The following is a 13,006-nucleotide window of genomic DNA, read 5'->3' on the forward strand; positions in this document are numbered from 1 at the left end:
ATTTGTAGAGCACTTAGTATATGGCATCTAGTAAGTACTTAATAAAGGCTTGTTTTCTTTCTTTTTTTTCCTTAATAGCCCATGTCAAGAAGATTCAGAGAGCATAAGTCTAGAGCTGGAGGGAATCTTGAGGATCATCTTGTTCATTGCCTCTCTTTTTACAGATTAAGAAATTTAGACCCAAGGAATTTAGGAGATTCTGTTCAAGGTCTCAGAAATAGTAAGTTCCAGGGGCATGATTTGGACCAAAGTTCTCTGGAGTATGGTGGGGGTAGTCCCAGAAATGACTATAATATAGATAGAATCCAATGGCCTCAATTAAACTTGTACCTTAGACTCTATAAAGTACCCTTCTTCAAACAGAGGTATAGAATTACTCTTCCTCATTTAACAGAACAGGGGCAGCTAGCTGGTACAGTGGGTAGAGTGCCTGCCTCATGTAGGTAGAGTCAGTAAGCCTCATCTGAGTTCAAATCTGGTCCCAGACACTTACTAGGTGTTCGACCCTGGGCAAATTACTTAATCCTGTTTGCCTTAGTCTTCTCATCTGTAGAATGAGCTGTAGAAGGAAATGGCAAATCGGTCCAGTATCTTTGCCAAGAAAATCCCAAGTGGGGTCCTGAAGAGTTGGACATGACTGAAAAATGACTAAACAACAATAATAACAATAAATTTAACAGATAAAGAAACTGGAACTCAGATAGATGAAATGATTTGCCCATAGTTTCAGAACTAGGCTTCCAATCTTAAACTTTTGATTCTTCCTGATAAATATCTCTAACTGGATGTCCCTCTGGCATCTCAAACTCAACATGTCAAAAATGAAACTTAACTTGTTTCTGCCCAAACATATTCCTCCTCTAGACGTTCTTATTTCTGACAGTGATCTCTCTGGACTTTAGTCACCTTGTTTATAAGGTATTGGCCAGGGCAATTTCTAGAATTTCTTTGAGCTCAATTTAGAGAGCCAGGGGGAAGAATACTGTTTGGAACATCTGGCTTTAAATCCTGACTGTGTCACTTTCTATCTGTGTGATATTGGGTAAGTACCTTAGTTTCTGTAACTCTCAGTTCAGAGCAACCAGAACACTGGTCTTGGAGTCAGGAAAACCTGAGTTCAAATTCAGTCTCAGACACTTACTAAATCTGTATGATCTGGGCATGTCATTTAAACTCTACTTGCCTCAGTTTACCCATCTGTAAAATGAGCTAGAGAAGTGGCTAACTACTCCAGTATTTTGGTCAAGAAAACTTCAAAGGGTTTTTCTTGACCAAACAACAACAAAACTCCTCAGTTTACTCAAGTATGAAACGGAGCATTCAGACTTGATGACCTCTAAGGTCTCATCTCATTCTAAATCTAGGACCCCTAATCTTCCTGATGAGTAGTGACCTTAGATTTGTCCCCAGTGCTAAACAGCGTAATTTGAGCTCTGTTGTTAGACAAGATTGTGGTATTTTAGTATTTAGAGCTAGAAGGAATGGATGAGAGGATCTTACTTTATAGGTGTTGAAAATGAATTTATAACAGGATAAATGATTTCTCTAAGGTCATACAACTGACAAATAGTACAGTCAAGATTCAAAACTTTCTGATGTTAAGTTCAGTTAGGCAGTAAATATTTACTAAATACCTACTATATGCCAGGCACTAAACGTGAAAGATTATACCTGCCCTAAAGGAGCTTACAATCTACTAGGAGAAGACAACATAAAAACAGAGGATGAAGAGACAGTTAGGTGGTTCAGTGGACAGAGAGCCAATCAGACACTAACTGTGTGACCCTGGGCAAGTAACTTAACCCTGTTATGGGGCTTTTAGGAAAGTGGAAAGGGTTTATACACAAGGGAAAAATCACATTTAAATAACTTGAGTTTATTAACAGAGAAGGGGAAGATGTTGGTGAAGGACTAAGGGGAAGGGTAGCATTTGACTTTTTACCCACTATATTTGATTATCTAAGCTTACACTGTCTAATTATCTTCACTGAAGACTATTAAGAGTAAATCCCACAGTAAACCCAGAATCTCTCACACACAGAGTCAATGGTTGGTCAGGTATCAGGAATCCCAGTTGTGGTGTTCTCAGATGTTCCCAGCAAGGTAGAGGTCTTTTCCCTAGTCAATCTATCCACCAGGAAGACTGGAGATTTTCCTCTCACCCTCAGCCAGTTGATTCTCAAAGGCCAGTTGCTTGATAGGTGGTTTGTTCAGGGAGTCTCAGCTACATACCTTCCTTCTTCACTTTCAGCTCCAGACTGAATCATTTGGAAATTGCTCCTTGGAACTCTGACCCAACCAGCTCAGGAAAGATTCTAAATCTTAAGACCTGCCAATCATTCTTGCCACTTCTACCTTCCCTTGCTATAATCCTAACTGCCTAGCTCTTACCACTCTTTTGGCTTGGAACCAAAACTCAGTATTGATTCAAATATAGAAGATAAGAGTTTAAATAAACAACACAAAAAGAGGATGAAAGAAGAGGGGGAAAGGATAAGATTTAGGGATGTGAAATGCGAGGTGGATGCTCTGAGTCCCTTCCTTAAAGAGAAGATCTAGGAGAGTTTCTATGTCCACTCTCAACCCCCTCAAATCAGAGGGAGGGAGGGGGTCAAGGGGCAGAGGACCCTGAGGAGCTGGGAGTTTCAGAGCTGATTTGATCATGTAGGAAGAGTTCCTGGAGATCCTGATGAAGTTCGGGTGAGTAGCCAGATGAGAAATGATAGAGGATCTGACCTGGACCCTTTCCTTAAATAGAGGATCTTGGAGGAGTTTTCCTCTGTGCACCCTCCACCCTCTCTAAACAAAGTGAGAAAGGGACCTGAAGGGCAGGGATCATCATTCCATAGCCTTCTGGGCAAACCTCTGAAGTCTGGAGGATGCAGACTTTGTAAGGTGGCAGGTGGGAACAGTATCAGTAGCTGCCTCACATTAATTTTTGTATATAGATGTTGCCGTGGCAACCATGCTATCAGCAGCGATTCACAGCATCATAAATGGAGGGACCTCAGAGGCTATCTGGTCAATTGACTCATTTGACATATGAGAAACTGAGGTCCAGAGAGATGAAGTCATTTCTCCAGTGATACATAGATAATAAGTAGCAGAGCCAGGATTTGAACTGAAATACTCCGATTCCATCACTGTAGCCCTGCTGCTCAATAACAAAATATAAGGCTGAATGTGATAAGGTTGAAGTAGGACATGGGACCATTCTTGATCCCCCTTAGTGTTACTGCCTTCCCTTTGTCAACAATTTCCAATTTATCTTGTACATATTTTGACTGTACACAGCTATTTACATGGTCTCCCCCATTCGACTGTGATCTCCTCAAGGCCAGGAACTGTCTTTTACCTTTTTTTTTCCTTTTTTATATCTCCATGTGCATCTAGAACATAGAAGAGGTCGATTAAATGTTTATTTTGTTGTTCAGTCATTTCAGTTGTGTCTGACTCTTCGTGACTCCATTTAGAGTTTTCTTGGCAGTGATACTGGAGTGGTTTGCCATTTTCTTCTCCAGCTTATTTTACAGATAAAGAAAATGAGGCAGAGTTAAGTGACTTGCCCAAAGTCATATATATATAGCTAGGGAGTGTCTGAGGTCATATTTGAACTCAGGACTTTAAGCTTGACATTTTATCCATCACACCACTTAACTATCTCTTGCATTAAACATTAAATGAACTGACTGACTAGATCTGGAAGGAACTTTAAGGTTTACCTAGTGGCTAAATGCCTAATGGATAGAATATTAAATTTAGTCAAGAAGATCTGGATTTGAATCCTGACTTAGACATTTTCCAGTTATGTGACCTTGAGCAAGTCACAATTTCTCTACCCTTCAGCTTCCTCATCTCTAAAATGGGGATAATAATAATAATACCTCCCAGAGTTGTCGTAAAGATTAATTCACATATGCACAGTGCTTTGCAAACTTTAAAGGAGTATATAAGTGGTCACTACTCTTATAATCCTACTTTCATTCTTATTGTAGATCCTGAAACAGAGACCACAGAGACTAAGTGACTTGTCTGAGATGGCCAAAGTGGTATCAGAGCCAAATTCCAAAATTCCAAAGGGTAGAAAGAGGAAAAAAGGAGCTATCACTAGCCATGGCAGGCAAGGACATTGGATTAATAGTCAGAGGTTTAGAACGTTGATCCTAAGTCTTTGAGTCTGTTTTCCCATTTCTAAAAGAGAAGTAATGAGAATACTCTCCCTACATACCTTTCTTAGGAGGATAAAATGATGTATAGTGCTTAAAATCACTTTGTAGCCTGTAAAAGACTATACCAATATAAAGGATGATAATCAGATGGGAGAAGGAGGTGCTAAGAAAGGCAGAGAGTGATTGAGTTGACTTGGCTGTTGATAAAGGAAACAGGCATGTCAGTGAGATCACAGAGGTTTACTCTCCCCCCAAAATGGCCAGCTGACCTATTTGGTCAACCCATCCTGATCCCTGGATATCTAATGTCCAACTGGCCATCTCCTTAGAGAATTGAGGAATTGGGATCAGAATCCGGTTCACTACCCACGCACCCTGTTGTAATAGCAAATGTAGAGGATTGAATCAGCAGCCTCAGCTCAGGGACAAATTGCATTTGGAAATTGTATTTATGTATCAAAAAACTAATTACTGCCAAGTTCCACCTCAGTAACACTTGATGATTTCATTATTGGATCTAATTGGACTTCTCTTCAGGATAAGGGTGTGCTGTCTTTTAATTGCTAACGGAGATTGAGAACAGAAGAATGTGAGAGGGTTGCTGGGGCCTGAGTGTGTGTTGTCTCTTCCCACCTCCTAGCCTTTTATCTGTTTTCTGGTCCCTTTGATTAACTGGTGTGGGACTCCCTTGACCCAAGCCAATGGGACGGTGGAAAAGAACACTGGATTTGGAGTAAGACAGACATCCATGGCTCAAAGCCTAACCCTGCCACCTAGTACCTATGGGATCCTAATCCTATTCCTTAAGCTTTCTGGGCCTCAGTTTCTCCATTTAGAAAATAAAGATGTTAGAATAATCTCTCATATTCCTTCTAGTTTTAAATCTATGTTCCTGAATTAACCACAATGCTTTCCCCCTTCGACATATAATTTCATGAGACAGAAAAATGTCACATATTATTAGAAGTTATTTTTAAAGGAAATTTTGTTATACTTTGGAAGATTTACAGGAGGTCATGAACAAAGTTGATAGAAGATCAGAAGGTGAGAATGATTTCTAATCACTAATGGAAAAGGGAGTTCTGCCATCAGTGAAGTCACACATCTATTGAAGTATTGTGATCTGGCCAATGGTTTCCTGGAGCTCTGGGCTGGCCTGAGTAGAGCTTCCTCTCTTCTCCAGCCAAAGAGTGAAGCTGGTACTTCATGCAAAAGTATTGGGAGGGCAGGGAAGTTTTCCTGCCAGTAGGGGAAGAAAGCTACTCTCTTTTTAGCCCTCTCTCTGGTGAAAGGACCAAAGAAGAGATTTGATTGGAGAGCTTTGGTGGGGTTCATGACCATTCTGAATAGAGAGAGCCCTGAACTGACCAGGCAAATTCTGAACATTCTAAGTCTGGAGAATCTTATAGGTCCCTGTGGAGATGGGGCTCATCAGAAGGGAAGCTACTTCAAATGTTTTCTCATTTGAGGTGTTCTCAGCCCATTCAATCTTCCAGACTCATAATATTTCTTGCCCTAAGGTTGGGGTTCCCTTGAAAGGGGATTCTGAACTTTTGAATTCCTTCTAATAGGACTTGTAAGAGTTAAATTAATGTCAAATACTTCAAGTATTATATTTTAAAAGTTTATTATTTGACAAAATAGAACCATGTGACCAGGTTTTCTGCCTGCTCAAAATGCCCGCTCCACCAAAACTGCCAACAGGAAGGAAAGAGGGCTAGACATGGAACTTCACCCAATTGATCCTGTCTATGTCAGCACCTAATGACAGGAAGTGAGTGGGATTCTGGGAATTGTAGTTTTTGTTGGGGATCATAGTTTTTTAGGGCAACATATTCTAATTTCACAGACTTGTACAGATTGTACAAGTCAGTAGTACTGTAGGGCAAGGTCCTTTGCTTCTCCACCATGTGGCTGTGGAGCTGCTAAAATCACTTCATTTTTTGGCTGATAAGGTGACATAGTTGCTGTTCTTTTCCTCCCTCCCTCCCTCCCTCCTTCCTTCCTTCCTTCCTTCCTTCCTTCCTTCCTTCCTTCCTTCCTTCCTTCCTTCCTTCCTTCTTCCTTCCTTCCTTCCTTCCTTCCTTCCTTCCTTCCTTCCTTCCTTCCTTCCTTCCTCCCTTCCTCCTTCCTCCCTTCCTCCCTTCCTCCCTTTCTCCCTTTCTCCTTTCTCTCTTTCTCTCTTTCTCCCTTCCTTCCTTCCTTCCTTCCTTCCTTCCTTCCTTCCTTCCTTCCTTCCTTCCTTCCTTCCTTCCTTCCTTCCTTCCTTCCTTCCTTCCTTCCTTCCTTCCTTCCTTCCTTCCTTCCTTCCTTCCTTCCTCCTTCCTTCCTTCCTTCCTTCCTTCCTTCCTTCCTTCCTCCCTTCCTCCCTTCCTCCCTTCCTCCCTTTTTCTCCCTTTCTCCCTTCTCTCCCTTTCTCCCTTTTCTCCTTTCTCCCTTTCTCCCTTTCTCTCTTCCTTCCTTCCTTCCTTCCTTCCTTCCTTCCTTCCTTCCTTCCTTCCTTCCTTCCTTCCTTCCTTCCTTCCTTCCTTCCTTCCTTCCTTCCTTCCTTCCTTCCTTCCTTCCTTCCTTCCTTCCTTCCTTCCTTCCTTCCTTCCTTCCTTCCTTCCTTCCTTCCTTCCTTCCTTCCTTCCTTCCTTCCTTCCTTCCTTCCTTCCTTCCTTCCTTCCTTCCTTCCTTCCTTCCTTCCTTCCTTCCTTCCTTCCTTCCTTCCTTCCTTCCTTCCTTCCTTCCTTCCTTCCTTCCTTCCTTCCTTCCTTCCTTCCTTCCTTCCTTCCTTCCTTCCTTCCTTCCTTCCTTCCTTCCTTCCTTCCTTCCTTCCTTCCTTCCTTCCTTCCTTTCTTTCTTTCTTTCTTTCTTTCTTTCTTTCTTTCTTTCTTTCTTTCTTTCTTTCTTTCTTTCTTTCTTTCTTCTTCTTTCTTTCTTTCTTTCTTTCTTTCTTTCTTTCTTTCTTTCTTTCTTTCTTTCTTTCTTTCTTTCTTTTCTTTCTTTCTTTCTTTCTTTCTTTCTTTCCTGGTTACTTTCAGAGAAATAGAACAGTGCTAGAACCTTATACACAGAGATGGATGCACTGTGGCACAATCAAATGTAATGGAGTTACTAGCAGCAATGAAATGGTCCAGGACAATTCTGAGGGACTTGTGAGAAAGAACATTATCTACATCCAGAGAAAGAACTGTGGGAGCAGAAACACAGAAGAAAAACAACTGCTTGATCACATGGGTCAATGGGGATATGATTGGGGATGTAGACTCTAAATGATCACCCTAGAGTAAATATTAATAATATGGAAATAGGTCTTGATCAATGACATATGTAAAACCCAGTGAATTGATTGTTGGCTACGGGAGGGGAGGGAAATAACATGATGCATGTAACCATGGACAATTTTTCCTAATCAGTTAAATAATAAAGAAAGAAATAGCACAGCACTGAAGGATTTGGGCACTCTGGGTTATGAAGCATTTGCCTTTTTGATTCCCAATCAGGAAGACCAACTCAGTGTGAATCTTTTAAAATAAATGCCTTCTTACTCTCTCATTCTGTCTCTGTTTCTCTCTCCCCCATTTAGTAAACATGCCAGGAGTCTTCAAGCATCTCTTTCTGGTCCTCAATTTCCTCAGCTGTAAAATGAAGATAATCCTCTTACACAGAGCTATTGCAAATAATCAAATGAGATTGAGTGTTTAAAGTGTTTTGCAAACCTTCAAGCAATGCCAACATATCAGTTATTATTACAAAACCAGTTAATGCTAATAATAATTATTAATGTTAGCATTTACATTGTGCTTTAAGGTTTGCAAAATACTTTACACATATGATCTCCTAGTCTCATAATAATCCTGGGAGGTAGGTGTTATAATTATCCCCATTTAACAAATAGGTAAATTAAGGCAGACTGTGTTGCCCACTTGAACTTGGGTCTTTCTGACTCAATGGATACATTGTGCCACCCAGCTGCCTACCATGATTTGTTTGGGCTTAAAAAAAATAACAACTTCCAGGGAACATCCTGAAGAAAATACACATTAGTCAGCCTCCTTCCAACTTCTCCATATCTATAGTAGATTCTGGGATGTAGCAGTAAGGTGGCTCAGTGATACAGCAACAGCAATCAATCTTTTACTTCTTTAGCAACCCATAGTGCTTTGCAAGGAATAGATGTATGACTGATGAATTTCTATTGATTGCTAATGACCCTGAGATACAGCAGCATCCCAAATCATTCCAAGAAACACTGGCTATGCCTGCTCAATTGTACTTAATTAAGGCAAGATCAATAGCATTTATTTATATATTTTCAGTATCATTTTTCTTATACATTTAAGCTTATTTATTCAAATAAGCAAACAAAATAAAATGAAACATGAAAGTCAGTTGGTCAATGGTCAGTAAGCATTTATTGAGTGCCTACTATGTGCCAAGTGCCAAGCTAAGAATGGGGGGGGGGTCATAAAAAGGGCAAAAGTCGGCCCTGCCCTCAAGAAGCTCACAGCCTGATGAGTTTCATTTTTTATTTTATTTGCATGAGGACTAAATCTGAGATTTCACTGGAGTATAGTGCATTCCTGGTGAGGAAATTCCATTTACTAATGTAGGTTGGCAACTTGTCTGCATACCAGAGTGTTTTTAAAAAAAAATAATCCTTACCTTTTATTTTAGGAAGAAGAGTTGTAAGGGCTCGGCAGTGGGAATTAAGTGACTTGTCCAGGGTCACACAGCTAGGAAGTGTCTAAGACCAGATTTGGACCCAGGTCTTCTCATTTCCAGGTCTGATTCTCTATCCATTGAGCCACCTAGCTGCCCCCCAACCTAGAGTTTTAAAGTGTTTCCTGGAACATTGAGAAGTTCAGCAATGTGCAGCTATTATGTGATATAGGCAAATCTTGAACCTAGGTTTTCCTGGCTCCAACAACACCTCTTTATCCATGTTGTTGAGTCATTTCAGTTGTACTGACTCTTCATGACCCCATTTGGGGTTTTCTTGGCAAAGATACTTGAATGGTTTGCCATATCCTTTTCCAGCTCATTTTGCTGATGAGGATACTGAGACACAAACAGGATTATCCATTGTACCTGCTTGTCTCCAGTTTCTCACCAAAAATCAAACTGGAGAAACAAATGACAAACTACTTAGATTTTTTGTCAAGAAAACTCCAAATATAGTTACTGTTAGATTCTATTGGTGGTTGACTGAATATATTTAATTTTGTGGTCACCAGGGATTTAATTTATAAATCCCAAAATGAATTACTAAAGTAAAATGGAATTTATGGTAGTTTATTTACAATAGAGAGAAGATATTAAGGAAGTTAGAAAAGGATAGAGAGGGAGAGAGACCTCTGGCTTCCTCAGAGCCAGGTAGAAATTCTAAGGTCCTAATCAGGGAAAGAGTCTCAAGACAATGGACATTTCTCAGAGCTTTACATCTCCAGAAAGGCAGGGTCACTAAAGTCAGCCTTTCACTCACTAACAGTGACTGACTAAAAGGAAAGCAGTTTGAGGTCTCCTGCACGAGCTCCTCCAGAGACCTAGTTCCACAGCCAAGTCTGAGTGTCCATCTTCCAGTCTCTCCTCAAGTGTCTGTCCTTCCCTCCAGCTCTGAGTTACTGATCCTTCACTCCAAGCCCAGGTGACTCACTGTCTTCTTCAATCTTTGTTTCCTTTATTTAAAGACATTTTTCTCTTTTGTGTCACCTCACCTAAATTTTTAAATCTACCAATCACAGCAGATGCTCCTTTCCAGGACTGCCCACTCTTTTACAAGTGGTCACAGACCTCCCACTCAATGCATGAAATGGGTGTTTACACCTTTTTGTGGTTAGTTATTCCTTTTGTAGTTAGTTAACACCTGTTTTTGGTTAGTTCATCTTTTATAGTTAGTCAACACCTTTTTGTAGTTAAAATGGGTAGATCTACTTCAAATACTGAGTTACCACCTTTGGGGATTAAAATCCAAAAATAGATTGTGGATTGCAATTCAATCTTCCCAATAAAGGAAGAGCTAAGTATCTTCATTGTTACAATCAGGAAATAGCTAAATCCAATCTTCACATTACCAAGAGTCAAGTACTCCTGAAACAAACATAATTAGGAGATATAACATTCATTTGTTTACTCCTTGTGAGTAAACAGTTTTCAATTTAGAGTCTTAGAAAGTTTCTAGGGGTGCCGAGAGGTTATGGCTTGTTCAGTGTACGTCAGAGGTGGATTTGAACCCAGGTCTTCCTCACTCTGTGGCCAGATTTTGTCAAGTTCTGCCAAGGCCATACAGCCAGTATTTTTTTAAATTGTGGGATGAGGAGATAAGATATAGCTTGAAAGTCTGATACCTGCCTGGCACACTATTGTTTTTTCCAAATTGACTCAAGATTTTGTTGTTTAGCTATTTTTCAGTCATATCTTATTTTTTGTGACCCCATTTAGGGTTTCTTGACAAAGATACTGGAGTGATTTGCCATTTCCTTTTTCAACTCATTTTATGGATGAGGAAACTAAAGACAACAGGGTTAAATGACTTGGCCAGGGTCACCCAGCTATTGTCCAAGGCTGAATTTGGAATCGGGTCTTCCTGACTCCAGGACCAGCACTCTATCTACTGTACCACCTAACTGCATTTTGATATGTATGCCAAGAGAAAGCACCATGCTGGGATGGAAAAAATTCATAAAAATGAATTAAAATTTCAATAAAAAAATAGAAAATTCAAATTAATTGGCACAAGAAAAAAAATTCATGACAAAAAAAAAGGCATTTTCTCAAGCCTGACTATTGAGGTTACCAGAAATACAAAGCTCATGCCAGATCCTGAGTACTTTTGGCTAAAGACTGTTTGCTAACAGGAGCCTGGCTGGTGAAGTTTCCTACTCCATAGTCAGTAGAAGATGATGTAAGAAAGAGATTTAATCCTTTCGGAGCATTTTGATTTTCCCACTTGAAATTCCCCCTTCTGCTCAGATATGGTGTTTAAAAAATGATGGGAATGAGACATAAATCTACCCTAAGAAATTATATTTAAACATAAATGTTATGCAAAATATATTCAAGAGTTTAAAAATGTCAAATTGAAGCAAATCAGTGTGAATGTTGCTCTTCTTAGTAATCTTTTTTTCCTTCTTGGAACCACAGATGTAACTCCAAGACTTGGAGTAGGGCCAGACACCAGCTGATTTCTTTGCTTTGTTTTTATTAGATTGTCAAAATAGCTTCCTGCTTTCTACAATTCAAATTTTAAAATTTAATTTTATGCAGTTAAAGAGGAAAATTTCACATATGATTTTCAACTAACAAACACTTAAAACTAATTTTTTTGCCATTTCATTTCAAGAGATTTCCATTGTGGATCAATTGAATTATTTCCTACTTGTGAATATTTTATTTTCTGATACTGAGAAAGCTTTGTTGTCTTCATACTTTTACTCAGCAGAATATCTCTGCAGAGGACACACTGCCTCCTTCTGGATTATCTCTCATTTTTCATCTGGGTCAAACAATGAACCCAGCTCAAAAATAATCAGTGTTGGGGGAGAAAGATGATCCAATGGAAAGAGCACCAGACATGGAGTAGGGAGGACCTGGGTTCAAATTTGACCTCAGATTCTTCCAAGCTGGGTGACCCTGGTCAAGTCACTTAACCCTTTTTGCCTTGTCTTTGCCCTTCTGTCTTAGAGTTGTTACTAAGAAAGTAAGGATTTAAAAAACTTATCAGTCTTGTACCTCTGAATTGTTGAATTCATAGGTCTACAGTAAAAGAAAGAAAAAAAGGATGTCTAAATAAAACTGAATTTCTTTTCAGAGAGACATTTGATCTTTGCTTCATTTCTATTGCCAAGTGTGGGCAAATGCAAAATATTTTATTTCTTGTTATTTTTTTATTTTTAATTTTTATTTGGTCATTTCCAAACATTATTCATTGGAAACAAAGATCATTTTCTTTTCTTCCCTCCCCCCCCTCTCCCATAGCCCACGTGCAATTCAACTGGGTATCACAAGTGTTCTTGACTCGAACCCATTTCCATGTTGTTGGAATTTGCATTAGAGTGTTCGTTTAGAGTCTCTCCTCAGTCATATCCCCTCCACTCCTGTAGTCAAGCAGTTGCTTTTCTATTTCTTGTTATTTTTGAGATCAAACCCAATAATTCTCAATGTAATGGCCTGATTAAAAATTAAATCCCCAGCTTTGCTGAATGTAAGCACCCTGAGGGAAGGGAGTGCTTCATTTTTCCTTTTGTCTCAAGTACATAGCATTTATGCTTTAGCAGGGGGTTCACAAATGTCTGTTAATTCATTAACTGATCTGAACCTCAGGTTCTTTATCTGCAAATAGAGATAATAATACCTTATGTCACAGGGTTATTGGGAAGCAGATTATAAATTCAGACTTTACTGTAAGAGAACTGTTGCTACTCAAGGTACTTCCAGATTGTAAATCACTTTTACAATTTACTTTTAATTTCATTTTTGTAAATTTCTTTTAGTTTAATTGTGGAGTGAGTGAATTCTTTGGACCACTGAGAACAGAAGCAATACCTGAGAGCCTTGAGTAAAGGCTACCAAAACCATTATAATAAATCAGGATTCTGGAGAATTAGTTCATATGTAGATCTAGAGCACTAGAAGGTGATTGATTTATCTACTCACGTTCAATTTGCAGTGAGCTGTTGTAGCTCAACCTTCAAGCACCACCTGGTGGCAAGCAGGGAAATGGCATGTTGCTTAAATTCACAGCACTAGTAATTAATCCTGTTTGTGGTTCGGGTGTGACAAGCACACCCAAATGTTCCAATAATTTTCATTAGGGTCGTATGACAATCCTGTCAGGTAATCATTATAGCCAT

General features: G+C 39.5%; 1 long non-coding RNA gene across 3 annotated transcripts in view; it reads left to right on the forward strand.

Annotated features, from left to right (window-relative positions):
* Positions 1-13,006, forward strand: part of LOC103097846 (uncharacterized) — a 54,631-nt gene that overhangs the window by 20,792 nt on the left and 20,833 nt on the right. The window contains exons 3-4 of one of the 3 annotated variants that reach the window (XR_008912746.1): positions 79-220; positions 3,996-6,069. This is a non-coding gene — a long non-coding RNA (uncharacterized LOC103097846). The other 2 variants (XR_001623137.2, XR_008912744.1) reach the window with 2 other exon arrangements.

The sequence above is a fragment of the Monodelphis domestica genome, chromosome 6 (genome assembly GCF_027887165.1).
Source record: "Monodelphis domestica isolate mMonDom1 chromosome 6, mMonDom1.pri, whole genome shotgun sequence".
Classification (NCBI taxonomy): Eukaryota; Metazoa; Chordata; class Mammalia; order Didelphimorphia; family Didelphidae; genus Monodelphis; species Monodelphis domestica.